Genomic DNA, 27,278 nt, shown 5'->3' with positions numbered 1-27,278 from the left:
CAACCAAGGGTTAACTACAACAGGAGGGCCACACAAGGACACACATCTGGAGCACCTCACCTGATTCAGGTGACCAGGGAGATTGTGCCACAAGGCCCCACAGGACACTTAGTACATAAGAGCATTCTATTAAGAATGGGAGACACGGCAGCTCTACCTAATACAGAGCCAGTTTCCCTGTGAACCAGAGCCTTACCTGAAGTTTTTTATAACTTAACAGAGGGAGGCAGCCAAAATGAGGAGACAAAGGAACATGTCCTACATGAAAGAACAGAACAGAGTTATAGAGAAGAACTAAATGAATAGAGATAAGCAATCTACCGGATGCAGAGTTCAAACACTGGTTATAAGAATGCTCAATGATCTCAGAAAATATTTTAAAAGAACTAGTCAGAAATGAAGGCTATAATAACTGAAATGAAAAATATCTTAGAGGGAATCAATAGTAGATTAGATGAAGCAGAGGATCTAATCAGCAATTTGGAAAAAACAGTAGAGAAAATACCTAATGAGAGCAACAACAAAAGAATTCAAAAATAAAATAAAATAAAAAGGATTGTTTGAAAGACCTCTGGAACAACATTAAGCATACCAACATTCGTATCATAAGAGTACAAGAAAAAGAAAGAGAGCAAGGAACTTAAAATGCATTTGAAGAAATAATAACCAAAAACTACCCTAAAATGAAAAAAGGAAATAGACAAGCAAGCTCAAGAACTTCGGAGAGTTTCAAACAAGATGAACCCTAAGAGGCCCACAACAAGACATGGCATAATTAAAACGACAAAGTTTAAAGACAAGGAGACAATCTTAAAGCAGCAAGAGAAAAGCAGTTACATAAAAGGAAGATCCCATAAGACTGTCAGGTGATTTCTCAACAAAAACTTTGCAGACAAGAAGGGATCAGCAGAAAATATTGAAAGTGATAAAAAGCAAAGACCTACAACCAAGATTACTCCACTGAGCAATGCTATAATTTAGAATCGAAAGACAAGAAAAGATTAAAGCAGTTCATCACCACAAGTATTATAAAAAATGTTAAAGTACTTCCATAAAAAGAAAAAAAATGAATAAAAAATGGCAACAGCTACATATCTATCAACAATTACTTTAAATGTAAATGTAATAAATGTTCTAATCAAAAGGCATGGGGTGGCTGAATGTATTGAAAAACAAGGCCCTTACACATGCTGCCTATGAGAGGCTCACTTCAGATCAAAGGACACACACAGACTGGCATGCATATGAAGAAATATATTTCATGAAAATGTAAACAAACAAACAAACAAAAGCTGGTGCTAACAATACTTATACCAGACAAAATTGACTTTAAAGCAATGGCTATAACAAAAGACAAAGAAGGATCATGCAGTTCCACATTTGGGTATTTATCCAAAGATACCCAAAACACTGGTTTTTAAAGACCAGCATATGTTCATTGCTGCATTATTTATAAAAGCTAGATATAGAATAAACCTAAGTGTCTATCAACAGATGAATGGATAACAAAATACACATATGCAATGTAATATTACTCAGCCATAAAAAAGAATGAAATCTTGCCATCTGTAACAACAAAGATGGACCTAAAGGTCTTATCCTAAATGAAATGTCAGACAGAGAAAGCAAATACCATATGATTTCACTTATATGTTTATTCTAAACAAAACAAGCAAAACAGAAATTAATAGATACAAAGAACATTTTGATGATTGCCAGATGGGATGGGAGTTGAGGAGCAGGTGAAAAGGGGGACGCGATTAAGAAGTAGAATTTGATAGTTACAAAATAGTCCTGGAGATGTTAAGTATAGCATAGGAAATATAGTCAATAATGGTGTAATCACATGTATGGTATCAGATTGGTACCAGATTTATCAAGTGATCAATGCATAAGTTATATAAGTGTCTAATCACTATGTTGTACTCTTAAAACTAATATAATATTGTATGTCAACTGTAATTGAAAATTTTTAGAAATTAAAAAAAAATTAGAAATTACAAGGAATTCCAAAAGACAAAAAAAAAAAAAAAAAAAAAAAGATACCTGGAACAAGCATCAGAAGCAAATTCAGACATGGTAGAGAAGTTGTAATTATTAGACTGGGATTAAAATAACTACGATAAATGTGCTAAGGTAAAACAAGATGCAAGAATAGATATGAAATGTAAACAGTGAGATTGAAATCCTAAGAAGGAACCCAAAAATAAATGTTAGAGATCAAAAACATTATAACAGAAATAACTAATGTTTTTGACAGGCTTACTAATAGAGTAAACACAGCGGAAGAAAGAACATCTTAGCTGAGGATATCTCAGTTGAAACCTTCAGAATAGGAAAGTAAGCAAACAAACAAAAAAGACAAAAAAAAAATAAGGTACAGAGTAACCGATTGTGTGACATCTACAAAAATGCAACATATGTGTAATGAGAATACCAGAAAAATAAAATTAAAAAAAGAAACACAGGTAATATTTGAAAAAATAATGACTGAGAATTTATCCAAATTAATGCCAGATGCCAAACCACAGACACAGGAAGCTCAGAGAATTCCAACCAGGATAAATAATGGAAAAACCACATCTAGGCACATCATTTTCAAAACATAGAAAATCAAAGATAAAGAAACAAAAATTAAAGAAGTTAGAGGGGAAAAAATTCTTACTTGTAAATAAAGATAAGAATAACATTTGACTTCACCTTGTAAATTATGCAAGCAAGAAGAAATCGAAGTGAAATATTTAAAGTATTGAGAAGGAAAAAAATAATAAACACCAATCTAAAATTCTGTACTTTGCAAAATTATCCTTCAAAATGAAGAACTGAAGACTTTCTTGACAAAGAAACAAACTAAAAAAATAAAATGAGATTATTTGTTGCCAGTAGACTTATGAGAAATGTTAAAAGAGGTTTTTAGAGATAAAGAAATGATATAGGTCAGAAATCAGATCCGCATAAAGAGAGGAAGAATATCAGAGGAGAAATAAGTGAGTATAAAATAAAATCTTCTATCTTTTTATTTTTCTTGTTCTTAATTGATCCAACAGATAAAAATTTATTCAAAATAATAGCAAAACATTCGATTATCCTTATGTATAAGCAAAATGAATAGATATGTATGTATTTATATATGCTTATTATTGCTTATGTATAAGCATAAAGAATGACATAAATGATACAAGGGATTGAAGAGAGGAATTACAATTATTTTGTTTTTATAAAGAACTCACATGACCTGTGAAATGGTATAATGTTATTTAAAGGAAAGCAGGATAATGTATATTTTAATGTATATTGCAAACTCTACGGCAATTTTTTAAAAAAATGTATAACTGATATGCTAAGAGAGAAAATAAAAATCACATTAAATAAAGAATATAGTAGATGTTAATCAAACTATAATCACTTTGAATGTCAATCGTCCAAATTACCAATTAAAGACATTGTCAGAGTGAATCAATAAATAAGACCCAACTCTATGTTGTCTCTAAGAAACCCAATATAAATATACAGATGCATACAGATTAAAAGAAACTGGATGGAGAAAGATATACCAGGCTAAGACTAATCAAAAGAAAGTAGGAATAGATACATTAATTTTAGACAGAGCTGACTTTAGAGCAAGCAAAGTTATTAGGGATAAAGAGACATTCAACAATAATAAAGGGGTTGATTTCCAAAGAAGACGTAACAGTCATTAGTATGTATGTGCCTAAAAACAGAGTGCTAAATACAGAAGGCAAAAAGTAACAGAACTATATGAGAAAAATAGATTAATTCACTATAACAGTGGGAGACTTCAATACCTCTCTAGAAAAAATGGATAAATACAGCAGGCAAAAAAATCAATAAGGACATAGCTGAACTCAACTATCAATTGCATATAATAAACATCAATAAACTACTTCATTCAATCACAGCAGAATGCACATTCTTCTAAAGCTCACGTGGAATATTTATCCAAAGAGACTAGGCCATAAAACACACCTTGCCAAATAAAAATAAACAAACAAACAAACAAATAAATAAATAAGAACATACAACATCTGCTCTCAGACCATAATGAAATTAAACTAGAAAGCAATAATGCAAAGAAAGATGGGAAATCCCCCAAATGCTTGAATATTAAATAACAAACTCCTAAATAACACATGAGCAGAGAAGAAATTTCAAGAGAAATTTTAAAACATTTTGAACTAAAGGAGGATAGAACTTATTAAAACTTGTGGGATGCAGCAAAAGTGGACATTGATTATATATATTGAAAAGATTTGAATAGATCATCTTAGATTTTACCTTAGGAAAGTAGTAAAAAAGCGAATTAAATACAAAGTAAGCAGAAGAGTAATGATAAAAATTAGAATAAAAATTGATGAAACTAAAACAGGAAATCTAGGGAGAAAGGCAATGAAACTAAAAGCTGGTTCTTTATAAAAATTAATAAAATAAATAAGCTTCTAGGCAAACTAACTACTTCACACCTATTAGATTGGCCAAAAGCTAAAACACTGATAAAACCAAATGCTGGTAAGAATGTGAAACAACAGAAACTGTCGTTCATTGTCTGTGAGAATGCAAAATGACATAGGCAAAGGCAATTTTGTGGTTTCCTACAAAACTAAACATACCTATATATGATACAGCAATGGGAAATCTTGATGAAGTCATCTCACAATATATACAATCTGCCATACCAGCCATCCTCATTAAAGGGGAGAAGGTAAAAGGTATATCTTTGCCATTCTACTTTCCTAGATGTTAGATTTCTAATTGCAGTTAATTTATCTGCCCTCAGTTATTTTGTCAAGTTTTAGATCCCTAGAACTCAAAATTTTTCTTCAGCAGAAGTAAAATAAACCTCCTGTCATGATAGTCAGAAGGTTTTTTACTTATCTTGGTCAAAGGATACATTTCAACACTTTAAAGGATACAACAGATCATGAAGCATGCAATGTTCCCCAGGGCCTTTCATTCCCTCAAAAAGGTGCTCCTGGATCACTGGGCCTAACAGTAGAGCAGCATAGGATTCAGGAGAGCATGCTATCTCTTCAGAAGCTACTTCTCTCTTACCAGCCAACTAGTTATATTATTAATGGTTTAACTTAAGGAAAAAAAAAAAAAAAAAAACTTTTTCCTGCCGTATCACAAGACAAATAACCCAGGTTCTAGGCACTGAAATGTTAATAATAATACTGCGGAATCTAATAATTCACCAACATTAAGGTTTACAAGCAATGGGAGATCTCCCAAGAGGCTGAGCTGGCCAGGGCTTACGCCGTATTACATAAGTACATTACATTGTAGCCTAGTGATCCTGACCTGGTGTTAAAGAATCAAGATTTCTCTCTCCCTGTGACTACTTTTCTAACATTTTAGACGTATTTGTCACTCCTATGCTGTATGATACTCCCAGAGCACCATTCATACTCATGTTGTTGCACATGTATTATACAATCTGGTATCATTATATTTTTATTACTGATTCTCGAGTCGACAAAAAAAAAAAATCACAATAAAGGGATAGAATCATGTTTAATTTGAATTCCCAGAAGCTAGAGTAGAAGCACAATAACTCTGGAATGATCAGATTGTAGTAATAGATTTTTTAAAAGAGTATATAGACAAGGTATGTCCATAGCAGGAATACAAGCTACTGTTAATAATTGCTTTGAAATTATCTTTTCCTGATGTGTAGTAATATATGTTACCTGAGTTAAATTATCAGGCAATGCCTTTAGAGAGATCCCATAAAAGTTATGAAAACTTTTTAAACAGTGACCAGGCTTTATACTAAAATATTCATATGAGGTGCTTTCTTATGGGCTTAGCAATTTTTTTACATATGAAAACTTCAAGCAGACTATGGTTAAATTAACTATGAATTAGCTACCAAGGTGGATTATAAAATTTTTTTGATAAGCTTAAGGAAATAGGTATTATTTATTGCATGTGTAGTATATATAAAGGTGCATAATAGTGGCGACATTTTTAGTAATAAAATATTTGGGAGAGGTAAATACAGCAAAACAAATACTTAAGGACCCAAATATTCAATAAGTGTTTTTGTGATCCCTGAGCTGAATTTACATAGAGGAAAGAAGGCTATAACATTACATTGTAAAACTTTTTAGCTTTCAGAATTCTAATACCTTTCCTCTATCTTTCTTTAAAGCTAAAAGAAAATAACAGTGGCATCCTAGAATCTCACTTTATTTAACCTTCGAATATTAAGTTAACCCTCGGTCCCTGTAGTACTGAGGGCTTGCTATAGTTCTAAATTAATTTACCTAAATAGATATCAATTAAGTTATATATATATATATATATATATATATATATATATATATATATACACATATATATAAACTGTATACAATTTTAGATACTACACAGAAAGTAAGATAATAAATGAGAAAAATAAAGCTCAATTATTTAAAAATTATTCCCTTGTAGGTCATAGTATCATAAATTTAAATGTCTTTAGGGACTGAATATCACTGAATAGAAGAACATAATTAACTGAATGAGTGTTATAAATTATTTGAATCATTGAAATCCAATTTGTAAATGTTTTGAGCTAAGAAAACATATTTGATAGCAGATTCTGGCCCATAGATCACCAGTTGAAGACTTCTTATCTAGTCTTAAAATTTTATTTTTCTTTAAGAAATGATGGACACATACTCTGTGTATCACATTGCTGTGTGCAATAATGTATTTGTATGTTTCCGTTTACGCATATCTTCATTTATCCTGTGATAATTCCTTGTCCTTTCAATATCACACATTAAATCTACTTCAATATTTTTTAAAATTAAAAAAATTATTTGTATAATTAATGCATGTAGACATTTTAAAAAATCAAATTACAAAATTTAAAATGAATTTAAATTTAAATTTAAAATTTAAAAGATTCAATCGCAGTGAAGATCCTTCGTATCCTTAGTTCTTGTTTCCTATTTTAATTCTTCTTTTCCTCTAAAATTTGCTAACATATCTCTAAATAATATATCTGTTGTAATTGATATTTCAAGTTATTATTTTTTTCATAATAATGAAGATAATAAACAACAAAAAATGGGTCTGTCCTCCCACAAAAAATTTTCATGTTCTCTATCTGTAATATGAATTCATCACATATTTTCTAAATAAATATTTAACATTTCATCATTAAAATTAGAAAATTTGTTTTTAACTTGTGTAATATTCCCTTTCTGTGATAAATATTTGCATTTTTAATTTTTTTATTTGCACCATAACTACATTACTTCCAAAATAATCAGGCAGTGAAATTAACATTTCTCTCTCTCCTCTCTCTTTCATTCTTTCTTTCCCTCTCTCTCTTACTACTCACCCCCTTTTCTTTTTTTTCTCTCCCTCTGTCTTTTTAAGATGTATTATCTGGGAATCTCAATTCTTCTGCTCCAATTCAACTGTTTTATGTTTTCTGCACTGCTAATATCCTGGAATTCCTTTAACCAACATCTTTTTACTCTTTTGGAGCCTGTGATTTCTGGATTTCCTATAGCCTCATGTGTTTTGTTTTATTCCTTCGTTTTGAAAGCTATATCTTTCCTTACCTTCTTAAGTGAAGCAGCACAGGAGGTAGAATTTTTTTTGGGAATATGTTGGTCTAATTTTTTTTCTTTTCTTATCTTTGGTGACATAAAATTGGTATATAATTCAAGTTGAAGTCATTTTCCTTCAGCATTTCCTCTTGGGAAGTTTATTGATTGTTTCATTTTTGTTGTAAATTGTTTTTTATGTTTGAAATTTCTTTAGGTTCCTATTTGCTAATTTTCTTTACATTTCTTTGTTATTTGTTATTTTGATGGGTGGTTTTGATGGTTTTGAAAATGTTTTTGTCATCTTATGTCTAAATCTATTATCTTTTCTTCACTGATACTTGTGATATTATTTTTTTCTTTTAGTGTCTCTATCATCATTGCTACCTCCATTTAATTTTATTTTATTAAATCTTTAGTTTATTTTTGGTTTCTTTTATTTTGTGTTAATTTTCTGACTGAAACCTCTGTGAGCATGTCTAGGGCTTATCAATTTATATACCTCTCTATGAAGTGAACTGGTAGAGATAGTACTCCAACTTGGAATCTCTTATTCTTTCCTCTTTAAATCTAGAAAGATATTCTCTAAAATCTTACTGGGAATCATAATTCTGGCTACCAGTTAGAGAAGGTGAAAAGTGCCTAATAGTCAATATGTAAATATTTACTGAGCCTCCTTTTTTTCTGAGCAGTAACTCACTCCTATCTTTAGCTGCAGTATTAGAAAGCACAGAAAATCTCTGTTTCAATCTTACAAGAAAATAATGTTCCACTTTTCTTGGAATAGAGAAGGAGCAATCACTTCCCCGCAAACATTGGATAAGGGAATCTGAATGTCTAATTGCTTTTTTAAATAGTTCCTAAAATGATCTTTAAAGCAATCTCTCATATCCTGTCTTCTCAATTCCTTAACCTTTCTAAAGTACTATGGTGCAAAATCACTTTTTTGGAAATGCCTATGTCAGTTATCAGTACGTTTGCATTACATATCATCCACTTTTTTGTTGTTGTTGAAATCTTTCACTTTAAGTTGTTTGGTTTACTTAATTCTTTGTTCTTGAGGATTGAATAATCATGACATTAATTCTCAATCTACTATAGGGTAGATTTGGTAAAAATCAGTAATACCTGAGGTCCATTGTTATTTCTTTCTTCCCAAAAGTCTAGTTAAAGTAGCTGGTATTTTTAAACAAAGAAAATGCATTTCCCTGACTATCCTACTCTATCTTCTCATTCCCAAACCACAAGAAAAATTGTGAGTGAAATGATAGAAAGTTATGGCAAATAATGCAGTGATTAATAAAAAGAAAAAAGTATTTTTAAAGAAAACCAAAGTAGGAATAAATATTGCAATGTACAAATATCAGTTTGTTCATTATGAATTATCTCTGGTCAAGAGGAAAGATGAGAACTGGTATTTAAATGACTTTGAGTCATATTTTTGTCTTTGCTTACCTAGATGACCTCCCTTTCTCATAAAACATTTTAATTAAAAATGCAGTCAGGTGGATACTAATCAGGGGATCACTTCATAAATTATATAAATGTCTAACCACTATGCTGTGTACCTGAAACTAATATAAAATAATATCAAATGTCAATTCAAATTGAAAAATAAATTTTTTTAAAAAAGTAACCATTATAATTCTCTATAAGGTCTTCTTGGTCAGGATGGTAGCAAAAAGTTAAAGCACGACCTGCTATACCTCCTTCCAACTTTCTATTGTTATTCATAAACATACACAAAATTGATATTGTATGTACTACTAGGCAACATTGTAGAGGGTAGAAATATGTTACAAACCATAATCTCACATTAAAATTCATACAATTCAATGATAACTCATTTTTTTTTTTTTTTTTTTTTTTTTTTAGGCCTTTGGACAGGCCCTAAAAAAAAAAAAAAAAATTGGTGAATAAGGTAAAAACACACCCCTGCCTTCAATGGTGGTCTCCCAAGGAAGAGAAACCTTGTGTATGTAAATGTACATGTGATAAAAGTAACAGAAAGCAAAGTATATGATGTATGGGAGAGCAAGGAAACTTAATCCAGTTTGTGAGGGAAGGCCTCCTTGAGGAAAGGATGTCTGAGCTGAGATGTTATACATGAGACATGTTAAACTTCCCATTATTTGAACTAAAAAAAATTATATGGCCATATTGTAACTTGGGTTTAAAGTAGTGAATAAAAATGAGTAAGATTTATTGAGGTAATATTTTACAAGAAATAAGGAAAGAACAGAACAGTGTGAACAGTGATGCAAGATTGAGGACAGTACTTTTTGTTTCTGGAAACTTTGGGATATAGAAATATACTAAACATAAAATTAAATTATCAGGTCCCAAGGATAATTTATCCACCCTTGATCAGATTTATATCTCTGACTCATCTTTATCAGGGCATTGCTTTCCCATTCATTTCTAGATTAGTACTCCTAGGACCCCCACTACTAGAAAGCAGTAGTAAAAAAAAATTATATCCTATGACTCTTGGATGCTGAATACAAGACCAGGAACCTAATATGCTAAAAGGTTTGCTATTTTATAAGTACTATGTTTAAAACAAACAAACAAACAAACAAACAAAAACTATAATTTTTAATAATAACAATAATAATAATTTGAAGAAATATCCTTGAAACTTTCCCAGAGAAGGCAAAGTATATGGTTTCTATGAAAAAGAAACAAGGGTACATAAAAGGCTAAAAGGTTCAGGTGACAAAGTAGGGTTTTAATTACTTCTTTTTATTTATGTAATTATTTTTACAGAAATGTGCATTTACCTATGAATCTGATGAAATTACAAGTAACTTCTTAAATTAAAAACAAGATTTCAATCTTTCAAGATTTTGTGAAAGAAAAAAGTTGTATTTCTAAATTGCAAATAAGCAGAAAGTAAGAAAGTGGAAAGCAATTTAATCAAAATAAATTCCAAGTAACAAATATGAAAATAAATATAATTTATTATGTTAAACTCTTTAATCAATAGGTAAAGATGTTAAGAATAGCTCAATAATACCATAAAGCTGCATTAATTTGCAAGAAATAGACACAAATTAAGTTATGCAAGATGCCTAAAAATAAAAAATCAGGAGTACTGATATTCTTATTAGCAAGAGAATTCAAAATCAGAAGCATGCTATTATTTGCTCTCTCATACATAAAGCAATATCAATTCAAAAGATTTCATAGATTCAAAGAATAGACATTGAGCTTATGAAGAAACAAAGTAGCTCTGAAATTCTCATAGCAATAGGAAGGAAAAGATGTTCGTTGGTAATATTTAAACAAAAAATAATAAAGCTTTTTAGCAACATACAAGAATGAAGTCAAATAAATAATTGCTGTAGTTCAACATAGTTCATCATAGTTAAGCTTGCATGTATATGATGTAGTATATGTTAATCTAAAAAGCTATATAAATTGTGGAAGGAATATTAACATAATTGTTGAATTCTCAGATACAAGTGATTATTTTGTTCAGGAAAATGAAGTAATAAGGATAAGAAATGTTTTATTTTTTGAAATTTTCCTGATATAAAAGAGGGTGATGCCAAAGAAAATTAATTGTATAGAGAGGATGTAGAACATTTTTATGGCTATCATATATGTAATTTTAATATACAGGCCATTTTTCAATCTCAAATATAGTATGTAGCCTTAAATACACTTAGATTTAGTAATTCTGGATTTCACAGTGGACATGTCTTGCTTACTCAGTTTTCTCTTGAACTCCTGGATCTTGATTCTTGCGTTTAAAGAGCATCTACCTATCTACTCATGAAAATATTGTCGTAGACTTATAACAATAAACTTATTTGATCAGTGGTTGTCAAAGGGATTTTCATTTCTTCCTAGAGCAATCTAAAAATTTGTGGGCATATTTTTTTATTTTCACAATGATTAGATGATATTACTGGCTATGACAGGGGGAAAATGATTTATGCTCCATATAACTTTCAAATAAACTACCAATTATTCATGATTACAAAAAATGTGTTCATAATTATCAAACCTGGAACATTACTCTGCTTTGAATATAAGTACAAATTATTTTATGTGTTTTTAATATACAGTGGAATGATTAGAAATGTAATTTAGTTTATTTCATTAAAAACAAACATAATGCATCTGCATCACTTAGTATTTGAAGCTATTTCATTCAAGGTGTTTCTTCATAAAGGTACCTGACTCTGATTACTTTTAAGGCCATCACATACTTATATTATTTTGTCATCACATATTTACATTACTTTGTTTTAAGTTAATTTTGTAATTCTTTATTATTTCTCATTAATTATAATATTGTCTACCTAGACGGATTAAATTACTCAGAATCCCTTGCATTTATGTGTCTCTTTGTAAATTTTTGCCAATAGAATATGAATGGAATGTATAAGCACCATCGGGTTTTTCCCTTAAAAGTTTGAGGTGTGTGTTCTTTTTATCCTGGAATCCTAAATAAGGGTGAGTTAGTTCCAGCCACATGGATGAGGGCAGCAAACTGTGTGATGGTGACAAATCAAGTTGGAACATCCAGGTCCCTGAATCATCTTGGAGACCAGAGGTGCCTATCAACCCGAGACAATCTTCCTATCTCAGAACTGTTGATATCTAAGAAAAAATATACTCCCATCTTTTTAAACACACTTTGTATTATCTTTATGACAAATGCTTAGCCTATAACCTAAATATACGAACATTATTAAATATTTCTCATTAAAGATGGGTCTGACAGAGTTGTGAACCATTGTTTGAAATTCCTAATTATGGGTATTGAAATGAGAACTATGTATGTTTTATTATATAATATTACATAAAATAAAACAAACTGCGAAACCACAAAGGCAACAAAGTAACATTATTATCAATTATTACAGCTACAAAAATGATAATTTATAATTTTGACCAGTCTGGGTTAAGTTTTTCCAGTTTACAGTTAACTTTATTCTAATTAAACTGCTCTTTTTATTCACAGTCTCTAAGGAATGATTGCTTGTTTTTTCAGGGCCCTCATTTCAAAATGGCAATAGTTGTTAGGCTTTACTCATAGACTTGCTCAAACTATATTCATTAAACGTACATTTATTATTATTATTTGATAAAGAGTTTACTATCTTTCAACATGCTCTTGCAAAGCTGAATATCTGTTTGACTTGTTAATAAAAGTGGTTACGTCTGGTTGCTGCACTGCATTTCTAATGAATAAGTTTTCCTTCTATTGCACCCCTTAAATCTAGATGTTTCCTGCATCGAGTGAATGGAAGCTGTTTTAAAATCCTTTTTCAGAAGTGAAAAAAGTAAATGTTAATATCTGTTTAAGATGTTTGCAAAGTAGGTAATGTATGATCCTCCAGTGAGTAGTGAAGGAGGGTAAAATATGTCACCTAAAAATATGCCACTTTAGCATATTTGATTTGAAGTTATTTGAGAAACAGTCAGTGCAAGGACACTCTGACTCTCTTCACCCTGAAAGAAAGAAGTAAATCTCCCATGTGAAAGGTACCCTCCCTGTACTAGGAAGAAGAGAGACATTCTTATCACTAGAGATAGAGAACTTAGGACCTAGGAGGCTATTTAAATAAAACTTACTTCCTCACTAATTTACTATCCCATACCAAAATACTTCTTTGTCTCGTTTATTCTTCACAAATTTGTTTGTCTAAAACATATAAAGCTGCCACTTTGTTCACTTCTTCGAATCTCATGTTATTATCAGCTTCTGTACATATGAAATATAATTCATTTTTCTTCTGTTAACATGTCTTTTGTCAATTTAGTTTTATTAGGCCATCCAAGGAACCTAGAAAATAGAAAGGAAAAAGTTTTCCTCCCCTGCAGGAGCATGGTGATTCTACCTGAGAACACCCATTAAATATACTTGGGGAGGGGAAAGATGAGAATCACTCACTGTAAAAATGTCTCATCCACTATCAAGTAGTTAAACAACATTGACTGTTCTAAACCTAAAGTTCTCAAATTATCATAAAGAATAATATTCGTGCTAAATAAACTGGTGGCAACATTAAATTTCTTCCGGAAAGTTTTAGTTTTTAATTATTTAAACTATCTCTACTTTCAACAGGCAAAATAATTTCAAATTGTTTTATAAATTTTATATTTATACATTTTATAATTATACTTAGTTCATTATTTCATTTTCATTTACTAAACTTTGCTTGCATAGAATAGTTCTCAATACTTCATCAACCATAGACAGTGGGGTTGAGAATACTAGTCATGAGATAGGCACTCCTCAGTTTTATTAGAATGTAGATTAATGATGAATAATAAAAGTTCTTAGTATGATCAAAAGGGATATTAAAATATGGAAAAATTCTTCAGGTTCTAAAATATTCAAAATTTGTTACCAAAAAAACTTTCGTCCCAAGCATATTTGTGTTTACTCCCTACAGAGGCCTTCCTAGTCAATACCTTGCTTTAAAACAGTAGGCTTAACCTAAGAAGATTGATAATAGAGACTGATACAAAATCAACATCTATGTTTTACTGAAATAGCTCCTATGTTTTGAAATTTCTTAGTGGTCCTAGAAAACATTTTAAAAAAAAGCAAATTGTAGATATTTGCTAAATAGATTCACATGCAAATGGAACTTGAAAATTTAAAAATTCAAAAATATACTCTATACTTCCTTATAAGATTTGAACAAAGGGTATCAAAAGATGGAAATTCGATCTAAATAAATGGAAATAATATCAGTGAAAACTGACCTCTTTAGGTAACTCATTTGCATGACTTAATTATAGAATTCGTATTGTGATGACAAATATAAAGTGGTTAAAAAAATTCACTGTGATGTGATACTGTGTAACACAGAAATGATGCCTCCATTCTCAACATGCATTTGGAACAAATAACAGGACCCAAATTAATGCAGTGTGTGTTGCTTTGGAAATGTACTTTTCAAATGTAATTCATAGGAACCCACCTCACCTGCTGCTTTCTCATTGGGGCGGTGTGTTTCCAACCAAAGTGCTAATGCTGTCTGTAGCTCTCATTAAATGCACACCACGTGAGATGGAGTCAGTCGAACACTTAAAAAGGAATGTCCCTGGATGAGAAATCAATGTAAACTGAATTTATTCTTGTCCCTTTAAAATGTGAATATTTTGATAAATTACCTACATATTTATTTTCACTCATATACATAAAGCAATAAACTGTGTCTATACCACAGAAAGAGAAGCGACTATTACGCATTTTACCCGTGAATAGCTTATTAGTCTAATTGAAAAAATTTTGAAGTTAATAGTTATTAAACAGGTATTTAAAAGCAGCTAAAGGATTTATTTTGCCAAGTCATTTATTTGAATAACAAAAATAGATTAAATCCGATAGTCCTGTTAAACAAAAAACAACCTTCAGGGCTGAAACTCTTTTTAAAAGAAAGGCTTTATTAAGCTATATGTTAGCTAGAAAAGAACCAGGTCCTGGGGCATAAAGTCTAAACCACTAGCAGCAGTCCTAGATGTAGAAGGCAACACATCCATCATCCTGGAGGTGACAAGCACATTTGTTTATCATGTTTTTGGGTATAAAGATGTAAGTAGTTTGAAATAATTTACACTGACTACAGATGGGAAGGGGGCAAGTGAAGCAGGAGGTGGGCAGTCTTATGATAGGAGCACAGTCTGTAAGGAAGAAATATTTACTACTTTTGAATGCGTACAGTCAACAGTCCTGAAAATTCATGCATATTCAGGATGCCTGGCATCTAGTGGTTGGCTAACAGATGCTTGGAAGATGATTCAAAGCTCCAACAACATTCCGGAATGTGAGCAGTCTCTTGATAGCTGACACACAGCTATTAACTGGTTAACTGCTCTGTCTCTCTCTCCAGCCTCTGCAATTTAATTAAGACATCACAGAATTTTTCTCTAGTCGGTCCCTACATTATTAAGTTGAATAACAATAATGGGGAAGATGTTCCCATTTTTTTTTTTTTTTTAGTACATTTTACACTTTGGAGTAAAGGACATTAGTTTTACATTAAAGGTTAATATGTTTTATATTTAAAAAATAAACACTCGATGGTTCTTTTAAAACCTTATAGATTGTACTGAGTAAACAGATGTTACTACAAACACACTATTTCCATAGCTAAAGAAAGGGAAAGAGAACAAATATTTCATTAGCTGTCTGAACTGTAAAAGACAGCATCACATAACTTGTTAGTTTGCAAAGTTTTGTTTGTCACGTATATTTCTTTTTAAGTACCTCTCTTAGCTGAAAAAAGAAAAACAAATTATTTTAGAAGCCAAGAAAACCTTCCGTAACTGTAGAAAATATAAAAGGGAAAAAAAGAAGAAAAATAAAACATTGAAATATGTTTTTGAACTGAGAAAATTGCTGCATGCTTTAATAAATTTAAGTGATGAATAAATTGTTGGTTACTAGCCAGATTCTGGGGAAACAGAAATGAATAAGACAGAAGTCCTATCTCAAAGTAGAAATGGAAAACACATTTCATTGGTGAGCTTTCCAAGTTTCCAAAAGATAATGTTAGGTAGCTAGTGAATCATGGGCAACAAAGGGGAACAAAGGAATAGGAGCCCAGTCCAGAGATCGTCCAAGAACACCCTATAGGTAGTTAGAGAATCCCTCCTAAATCCCCAGAGACAAAGGACAGGAGGGTCATAGTCTTAGCTGGCCTAATCTGGCTACAGACACCTGTGCAGAAGGTACTACCCTAATTGGCCTATAATTTAAGCTTCCTTATAATACTGTTTATGCCTGAAAGTTCATGAATCTAATTATAACAGACTATATTCTGGGTACGCACATGCACACTAGGCAAAGAGTTCTATAGCAGCCAGATGTCAATCAAAATTACCTCACTTGCCAATCACCTAAGAATGCCTTTGGAAATACCCATAATGGCCAGAATATAAGGCAGACATTCCCACTTCTGGGCCTTCTTCTTTTGTGGCCCTTTTGTGTTGGTTACAGAGCTGGGACCATGTGCCTCATTGGGGCATTCTTTGTTTTTTTAAAATATACTTTTAATAAAACTATTAAATCTTAATGACCTGTGATTTCTCACTGCATCACTTGAGGAAGAACCGAGGGAAAATGCTAAGTACACATTCCACCCCCTCCTCCTCCCCCCTGCTGTTGGGGAGACACCAAACTTCAACTGGCCCCAATGGTAACAACATCACGTAGAAACTCTTAATATCTTAATAATACAAAAAGTATAACTAAGTGATATGCTAGATTTTAAAACACACACAAAGCTAAATACATTTTTGAGGGGTAAACTGCACTTCCCTTATAAAATTAAGGGAATGGCAACTACCATTTGTTGAATATCACTACTTGCCAGACTTAAAATAACACATTTTCTTTTCTGGGAGTTACACTGTAATGAGGGTATTCTTTTCACCATTGAATAGCTGAGAAAAGTGACAGAGAATTTTAGTAACTTGCTTAAAGTCACTAAACTATTAAGTGTTTGAATTAGATCTTTTAAACCTTCTTTCTTTTAGTTAAGATTTACTAGCTTACCAGGACCCAATGTGAGTAGATCTCTAACCTCAGAAATAGATAAGAGGTTCTTTAGAATTTTCTCAACATCCAAAATTGATTTCTATGAACATGCATAATGTGCTATAGATTAATAGCCATAATTAATTTACTTTAAGGATGAGTTAAATTTGAATCTCAAGACACTTTCTAGGTTAAATCATGCTTCCTCTATAACAATACTGTAGATGGTATCTACCTTGTGAATTACTACTTGCACTCAGAAATCTTTTCACCCCCCCTAGGGATATTGATGTTTATTTTCCAAAAATAAAGAGAATAAGACTTTATCATGTGGGGAGACATTGTCATATGATGCAAAAGTTATTTTTCTCAGTGACAGATTTTTAAGAAACTACAAGCAAGTTAAAGGGTGTTTGCTTATGAGAGCACTTGTGTTTACTAAGTAATAACCTGTAAGGCAGGTTTTATATGTGATTTTCTGTAATCCACAAGAACACCATTCCCCATTTACAAATATGTAATATGTCTCAGAGAAATCACAGAACTTGGTTAAATTCACAAAGTTAATGAGAAGTTGAAACAGAATTTGAAAGCTGATCACTCCTTATCTAAAGCATACATTTCTTCCAAAATAGCTGGTAACACTACCTTCAAACAGAGGTACTGAAATCAAGAATTACTTTTTATCATTGGATCATGTTACCTTTCTATAAAGTTATAAAAATTATATGTAATTGACTACTTCACTATAATCTTAAATGTTTCCTGCTTTACTGATTTTTTTAATTTTATTATCCATACATCATAAATCCAATATCAAAAAAATGGTGATTAATCTAAGAAGTAGAAACACACTCATGAATAAATTATATTTTTAATAATAATTTTAAATAAGATTGTATGTGAGTTGTAAAATAATGTATTTTCAGGAAATGTTTCTGATAGAAATTAAGTTAGAAACATAGAAATCCAACTGGATATACAGATAAGCCAGAGACTATTAAAGGCGCCATGGATCAAGTGAGGACTGAAAGTAGGGAATGAGATAGAACACTCTAGTCAGCTATTTCGGTTATTCTGGTATTAGGAAGAAATAGAAAGATTGTGAAAATAGAGAGGGAGCATCAGCATTCCATTGCTGTACCACAAGTATAAATGTTTGATTTTTTGAAAATTACTTTCTATACTTGAGGCTCTTTTTCCTCAACAAAAATATGAGGGCCATTCTTTAACCTGTACTAGCTACCTCATGAGATTGTTTTCCTGATCAAATATGTAAAAATGTGATGTCAAATAGTTTACAAATATAAGATACCCGCAGTCTCTTCTTCAAAATCTGGGATAGTCATAAATCATTTAAAAAATTCTGTCTCCTATCCATGAGTATGTTACGTAGATATACTCGACCACACAAAGATCCATTAAATCAATGCCAACAGGTGCTCTGAACTCTACCTGTCTCCTGCTACTCTCATAGGCCTGCAAGGTTGTTTGTAAATATGTTTGTAAATGAGTTTAAATAAAAGTCATACCATCTAAAACACACTCCCTATACGTGGTAAAAATCTGCTCTGCTGCTTTTATATGGTATGGTATCAAAATGAAAAAAAAATGTGTATGTATAGACTTGTAGTACGGGTCTTAGTAGTGTGTACTTTTCCTTTTATTGGATGTAATAGTTTCAGGAGATCATAGAAGGATTCGTGGCTTTTCTTTTCATCGGTTGCAAGAAAAACAAAAGTGACTCTGGCAAAGTTAAATAAAAAGCAATGTATCCAAAGATAATTGGGGAAATTAATAAAGTAAACTAATACAGCTGAGAAACCAAGAAACAAGAGGCCCAAATACAGTCTTACAGCACCAGACTGATCACAACGCTGCTGCATCTAACAATGCCACTACCTATGATTTATTCATTTATCTAACAAATAGCTTTTCAAGGAATACTATCTATATAACACTATTCTAGGTACTGGGAACATAGGACTGAAGAAGGCAATACCACCGTAGTCATGGAATTTTTATGCTAGTGAAAGAAACTATAATAAACAAATATATGCTCAGTATATCATAATATAAGAATGTCATAATTCATGAGACAAAGAGTAAAGAAGGCTTATAGAGAAACAGACTGATTGGGTAGAGGTCAGGGGATTTTAAAATAATGTAGTCAAGGATGATTAATCTTGAATCCTCCTTTTATATTTAGAGAGTTTCCAATTCATTAGCACAAAATCATGGCCCATTTCTCAACTGGACTAGGGTGAGTAAAAGAAGAAATTACCTCTTCAATGTCTATATTTGAAGGTTTTAATTTTCACCAAGATTAACCATCAAGTGAAACAGAAAGCTTTCAAAAATTTAGGACAAATACACTTAACAAAAAATATGACAAATATATTTTGCTTTGCAGATCAATTGCATTCCCTGGATTAGATAACTGAGAGAAATATAATCAATCTTTATTGTTGATACCCTTCCTGGATTCAGCTATAGAGATACTGAAGGAAACTAGCAGCAAGATATTAGTCATCACTATATTGCTATATTCCTTTCCAGATCCTTTTATTAACTCGATTTAACAAGTATTTATTCATCGGTTTATGCAAAGCATTAAACATTTTTATTTCCTTTTCCTCAACTTCCATAGAGGCAACTTAGTTAGATATCTTTAAGATAATAAACAGAGTACTGATTTGTTCCGATAAGTCAACTCCAATAGAAATTCAGAAATCTGGTCAGGGTTACCTTATAGATCCAAATTAACAACCATCAAACACAAAACAAGGCTTATTATGCAGACGGAATGAGTCTTATTTTAGTTTTAAAAATGGTGCTGACATGCAGTAGAGTTGGAAGTTTATCCCAATAATCATGTGCTTTTTCAAATAAACATTTGCATACAAATTGCTTTGAAGTGTATGTTATCAAGTCAGAAGGTAAAAGAGTGAATTAATTTTAATCTTACTTAAGCTTTGCATGTCTGAAGTTTACTACTAAAATAGGATTTCTTGAAAACTTTCAGTTTTGTGAATATAATTCTCAGTTCCTAAGTTTTAAAATTTTCAACAGCTTCAGTATGACAAAATAACATCTACTTCAAATATGTTCATATATATGCACTGAACCTCTTCTCTGGAAAATATGTTGGCGTTAAATTCTAAAGCTTGCAGAGAAGGAATACTATGTTAATCTTTTCATGTTCTGCTAAACTAAATAAAACTCCCTAACACTAGTTGTGATAAATGCGATAAGCTGCCTTCTTTTTTAAAATTTTTTAAAAAATTAATTTATTTATTTTCTATGGTGACATTGGTTAATAAAATCAAATAAGTTTCAGCTGTACACTTTAACAGTAAGACATATATATGTTTACACTGTGTGTTCATCTCCCATACTTAGATTTCTTTCTGACACCACATATTTGACCCCCTTTACTGGTCTACCTCTCCCCTCTCCTCACTTTCTCCCCCTCATAACCACTAGTCTATAGTCCATGTCCATGAGTCTCCGCTTGTTTGTCCTGTTCATTTGTTGCTTTTAGGCTTATAACCCACATATAAGTGCTATCATGCTATTTTCAACTTTTGCTATCTGACTTATTTTGGTTAGCATGATTATCTTGAGATCCATCCATGTTGTCACAATGGCAGTATTTCATCTCTTCTTATGACTGAGTAATATTCCATTGGTATATATGTACCACGCTTCTTTAGCCAATCATTTATCATAGGACACCGGTTGCTTCCATGTCCTGGCCACTGTGCATAATGCTGCTATGAACATTGATGTGCAAATATCTTTTCGGATATGAGTTTTCAATAAGCTGCCTTTTTAAAATTGATCAATTGATAATGAGTCATATGGCTAAAGGCAATAAAAGTTTTCAAATAATTAGTTTATTTTTGTTTTGAAAAATTCAAATTTTCTTACCTACATACTCTTCTGTAAATATTATTAAGATAAAAGTAACTATTTCTTTTCAAATATTTCTTAAAGTTTGTTTAAATATTTACATAACTACTTTAGAATAAAAAATAACCAATTGGATATAGATCTCTAAGATTAACACTAGTAGCAAGAGTAGTTATTAATATTTGCACAGTAATTTTTAAAACTTTTCATACATTATTTTATTTGGTCCTCACAGTAATCCTGTGATAAAAGGAATCCCTATAATCCCAATATTACAGATTAAAATAGTAAGGCTCAGAAAGTAAGTAATTTATCGTCTCTCAATATTAGAGACTAATTTCTTTCTTTTTTCACTTTTTCATTTTCATTTTTTTCTGATTAAAAAATAATAAAAAAAGAAATTCCTCAGTCTGTGTATTTTGAATCACAGGAACATTAACACTGATTTATATATAAAGGAAATGTAAATTCTAGCTTCAGAATATCTACTACTGATAATAATGTTTTTATTTATACATATTTAGTAAAACATGAAGGGAAATTTCTGAAGACACATCTCTCTATAATATGTTACATTTTTTTACTCAAGGTTCAAGCTGGGTGTAGTTTTTAAGTGACCATCCCAGGCAGGTAATGCACACTTACCTAGTGATCACATGAAAACTGTAACTGATATTTATATGGGTTGCCAGTATAGTAACATGTTTGTAATTTCTTAGTATTGATATATTATTCTTTTAAAAATGAATTTTATAATTTCAAATAATATATATTAACTATATCTCATGCATTTAAATTCATACAATAAGATATATATAAGAAGTATATGTATTTGTGAGTGTTTAGTCAAAGTTAGGCTTATTTAACAAATTAAAAGTTAAAGACTTATTGAACTTGAAAAGATCTGGAATCATATGTAAGACAATAAAATGTTATAGGAAAAAAATTATTAGTAACAGTACTAATCAGCTAGTTCTGGTCACAATAGAAAGCATGGTGTAAGAAATGTATTTTACAAATGTTAAGAGGGAAAGAGAGAAGCATAACATGTGTATACATAAATAATGTTACTAAAGTTTTCCTCAACTCACAGGATGAGATTCCTGCTTAAAAGCAAGTATTGCTACAGGTCGTATTCATGATGGAGAAAAAAATGACAAGGAACATGAACAAAAACAAAAATCATTGAATAAGAAGTGAGTTTAGACCAGTAGGCAACAAAATTACTTCCTTATCTTAGATTAATCACAGTATATGATAAAGATGTGATAGATCTCATCTATGCCTCTTTCCACAAATTCTGAGTGGTTTTGCCACACTTTATAATTGGCCCAAATAATTACTTCCTATTAATTATTTATAGTTTACAATTTCTAAAATGCCTAATCAAATGATTATCTATTCTTTTGTGAATGTTAGGGTCTTTGTGTTTATATTCATTATCTCTTCATAAAGAAGAGTTTCAATGTTTTGTCTGCTTTGTGTATTTCTCTAATCTGCCAATTGTTTTTCATGTGAACTGAGGAAATTTTGTCATTGCTTTTGAAAAGAATTGAAATTAAACTTTTATATAAATTTTTAAAATTTAATTTATATGGAGATTACTTTTGTATATAGTGTGAGAACAGAGACTAATTTTGTTTTCTTTGTTTATGAAATAAAAGATAATTCCTCAAGAATTTAAAACATTTGTATGTATTAAATCAAATGTACGCTGGCATCATTTTTATGATTGTTTCAGTAGTTTCTGTTCTGCATAGCTTTTTTTATTTAAATATATTTTATATATAGTATTGTGTAAATTTAACGTATACAACATTTGAGGACATTATGCTAAGTGAGATGAGTCAGAGAAAAACAGATTTTGCATGATATTACTTATATGTGGAATCTAAACAGGACAAACTCATAAAAATTGCAAAGTGGTGGTTACTAGAGAATAAGGGGTGAGGTAGAGGACAGATGTTGTGTACTGGCATCTATTTTCATATATTGGTTTAAACTGAATTATTTGTTAAATTAAATTTTGAAAATCATTCTATTTTGATTGTAATAAAATTTTAGTGTATTTTATATCTTCTAACCAAGTTCATATTTCATTAGTATTTCTACAATTTTTGGATATTACCAAATGTTGTCTATTTCATATAAATTTAAAATGCATTCTATTTGCTCATTTAAAAATGAAATTAATTGAATATTTTGTTTTTTATTATAATTGCATAACTTTTTATAGTTGAGAAAATATTGATATTTATGATATTCTGTCTCCTCTCCATTACAAGGTACTGATTTTTATTTGTGGAGATGGTGGGGTTCAATGTCCCTAAGATTTAAAGTGGATTTCATATATCTCTAACTTTTTTTTAGAGTTATTCCTAAGTGAGATTTTGTTTTGGTCAATTCAAATGCATTATTTATATTTATATGCATAGCTGCTAATTGAACATATACAGAAACTAGAAAATACTGGTTATATTCTTCTTTCTGGAATTTTTAATTTTAATATAATTTTGAATTTACAGAACAGTCGAATGAATAATAATGAAATTTTTAAAAATCAAATATATTAAGGAATCTAATTTTTCAATAAGTTAAAATGAAGAATGTTTTTATTTCGATGATGAAATTATCCCAGATTTGGCCAGTATTTTTTAATAACCTTATCATTCTTTGAACATTTCTTTACTTTCTAGCACCACATGATGTTCTAGACTTATATTTCTCTTTCTTATTCTTGAAATCAGCTTTTCCACTAAGGAATCTTAATTATTCTGAATGGATAAAAGTACTTAAAGAAATCTAACTATGGGAGGTGAACACACAGTGAAAATAAATAAATAAATAAACACACACACACACACACACACACACACACACACACACACACACCCCTTACTGTTAAAGTGTATAGCTGAAACTTATTGGATTTCGTTAACCAATGTTGCCATAATTAATTAATTATTTTTTTAAAAAATTCATGGACAGTAAGGGCAATGACAAATTTCTAGGAACTTTAAATAACTTTGAAATACTTGTGTTAATAACATTTTACCCAAACAACTTTAATTTAAAGAAGGGTATTTTTGACAATGCTTTCCATACAATTTATATAATGATTTATATAATGTTGAATAAATCTAGGTTAGTACCTCGAAAATGTATTTAAAATGCAATATTTGGGATTTGGGTGATAAGTAGGCTATTCACTGAGGTAGATTACTGCTCCTCAGTTTTCTCACCAAACAGGGTTAGAAAATTCGATAGTAATGATAGATAGGTAAGTAGACAGATAATCTATTCCTATACCTATCTATCTATATATATTAACATAAGCGTCATACTTATACCTCCAATTCCAATCCAGCACTACAAGGTGTCTGCCCACTTCCGTATCTGAAGTCTTTTCCCAACAGTAAGAAAATAACTCCCATTATTCTAGATGTACTTATGATTTGCTCAAGACGATGTGGAGTTGTTTCAGAATCACTAACCTATATACACTGCTGTAAAGAGCAAACCTACTAGTTCAAGTTCAATATACTTTTACAATTATTATTTTGAGGTAAAATTTATAAATTGTGAACAGTACAAATTATGTGTAAAATTCAGTGCATTTTAACAAGTACATATATACATATAAATATTAAGAGCTAGAACTATTTCACCAACTCAAAACATTTTCCCATGTCTCTTTTTAGTTGTCCTCCAAAAACAATCTAATTTCTGATTTCTTGCATTATACTTTAGTTTAGCTGTCACAGAACTTCATATGAATGTATTTCACACAATATATACTGTATTCTTTGGTAACTGGCTATTTTCACTCAGCATAATGTCTGTGAAATTCATTCACATTGTGGGTGTATTTGTGATTTGTTTTTCACTGTTGAGCAGTATTTCATGGTAAGATCACACTAGCAGTACATTATCCTTTTTTCCCATTGATATATTTTTTGACTGTTCTAATCATAGATAAAATGGTAATAAATATTCAAGTGTTTTTACCTTTTTGGATATATACCTAGAAGTGATATTTCTGAGTCATAGTTACATGTATGCTTAACTTTATAAGAAATTGCCAAATTATTTCCAAAGTGGTTGTATCATTTTACAATTCATTCACCAATGTACTAAAGTTCCAATTGCTCCATATCCTTGCCAACATTTGTTTTTTTCAGTCTTTTAGTTGTAGCCATTTCAATAGATATAAAAACATAATTCACTGAGATTTTGATATAGAGTTATCTGATGTTGAGAACATTTTAATTTCTCTAATTTGCATAATTTGTTTTATTAAATGTCTTTTCATATCTTATGCTTTTTTCAATTGCTGTTTGTCTTTTCCATTAATGATAATTATTTGTAAACACTAGATATAAATCTTTTGTGGACATATGTATTTTGAATATTTTTTCGGTTATTGGCTTGTCTCTTCATTCTTTAAACAATGCCTTTTTATAAGCAAGTTTTTTTATTTTAATGAACATATTTACCACTTTTATAGTTATTATTGGTGTTCTAAGAAATCATTACTCAACCACAGATCACAGATAATTTTTTCATAAGCTTTGTAATTTTTTACTATGAGTTCTATGATTCTTCTTTAGCGAATTTCTGTATGTGATATGAGGAAAGGTATTTTGTCATATGAATATCCAGGTATTTCAATATAACATGTTGAAAAAAAAATTTTTTTAACCATTGGATTGCTTGGGTGCCTTGGCCAAATATCAATTAACTATGTATATATAAACTCCCAGCTTGAATCTATCTATCTATCGTCTATCATTTTGCCAATATTACATTGACTTGTTCTGAAGCTACACAGAAAGTCTTTAAGTCAGGTAAGAAAAATCCCCCAATTTTGATTTACTTTTTGGCTATTGTAAGACCTTTGCAATTTTATATAAATTTTAAAATATTCTTTTCAGTTTCTGTAATAAAGCCTATTGGGGTTATGATGAGGACTGAGTTGAAAGGAATACATTAGTTAGAAGAGTATTGTGATAAAAGATAATTCCAATCCATAAACAGGATCTATCTTCTTTTTAATTTTCTTTCCTTGCAGTGATATTTTGAAATAATCAGTGTAGAATTTTACAGTATTTTGTTAAACTTATTCCTTTGTGTAACATGATATATAACATTATTATAAAGTGAGGTTTTAAAAATTCTAAGTGTTTATTGCAATTTTTTTTTAAATTGATTGTATACTATGGTATTGCAAATCTGCCTCAATTCTAGTGGATGATCTCTAGATTACTAAGGACTTTTTTGTTGTTAACAGTAATGTTATCTGAGAACTGAGATAGTTTTATTCTTCTTTTAAAACTTATCATCTACAGGACAAAAAAAAAAATCTAACCAATATAATTTAACATAAATATTACCAATAGGTATCAAACATTACATACTGATAATAGAGAACATGCCTGTTTCTCAAACAAACATAGAACGTCCCAATGAAAGATCAAATAGTTAATTAAAAAGAAAGCACCCATAAGATGCAAAATTAGAAATATAAATAGTGTTCTTACCACAATGCAGTGAAACAGAAATTGGTAACAATCTAAAATTAAAAGGCCTTTCTTCTTGATATTAAAAATAAAATAAATATTTTTTTGTAGAAAACCTTGTATTATAGAACAATAGGGTAGAAAGTAAGATAGAAGTCAATATTACACAATTTGTAAGATATAATGACCTATAAACATACGCTTCCCTTTATTATTATTTTCTATTTCATCACTATTCTTCCTCGTTAAAACGTAAATATTTGAGGGCACAAAAATTATGTGCAATCGCTTTAAAATTCCCTTCTCTGTGACTTGCATTTATTATATCTTCGGCTAATATTTAATAGACATTAGAAAGTATCCATTAAATTTACAGATATACCTTAGATATATCTTCAGAAAACAATTGACCGCTACTGACTGGTCTTTTCTTAATCATTAATGTTAGCTTGGAGCATTACTTCTTTTCGAAGATGAAATTATACTTATTTACCTAAAGACATTATTTTTTTTAATTTTCTCATTTCCCCCTTTAAGTCTTCATATTCACATAATTTCACAAATTCTTATTATTTTTTTTCCTGTTATCTAATTTGAGAAACACTACACCGGTAGAATTAACTGTACAACTCCTACTTTAGTTCAAATTCTAGTCAGAGAGTTTTCCTTTCTATCCTTTGCTTTCTTGTCTAAATAATTATTAACCAATATGTTTTATAATTTATAAATAATTATAATCATCAAAATTTAACTAAGGTTTTAGATGTC

Source organism: Rousettus aegyptiacus, unplaced genomic scaffold (genome assembly GCF_014176215.1).
Source record: "Rousettus aegyptiacus isolate mRouAeg1 unplaced genomic scaffold, mRouAeg1.p scaffold_m13_p_5, whole genome shotgun sequence".
Lineage (NCBI taxonomy): Eukaryota > Metazoa > Chordata > Mammalia > Chiroptera > Pteropodidae > Rousettus > Rousettus aegyptiacus.
The sequence above is the reverse complement of the archived record's forward strand: the minus strand, read 5'-3'. Positions refer to the sequence as shown.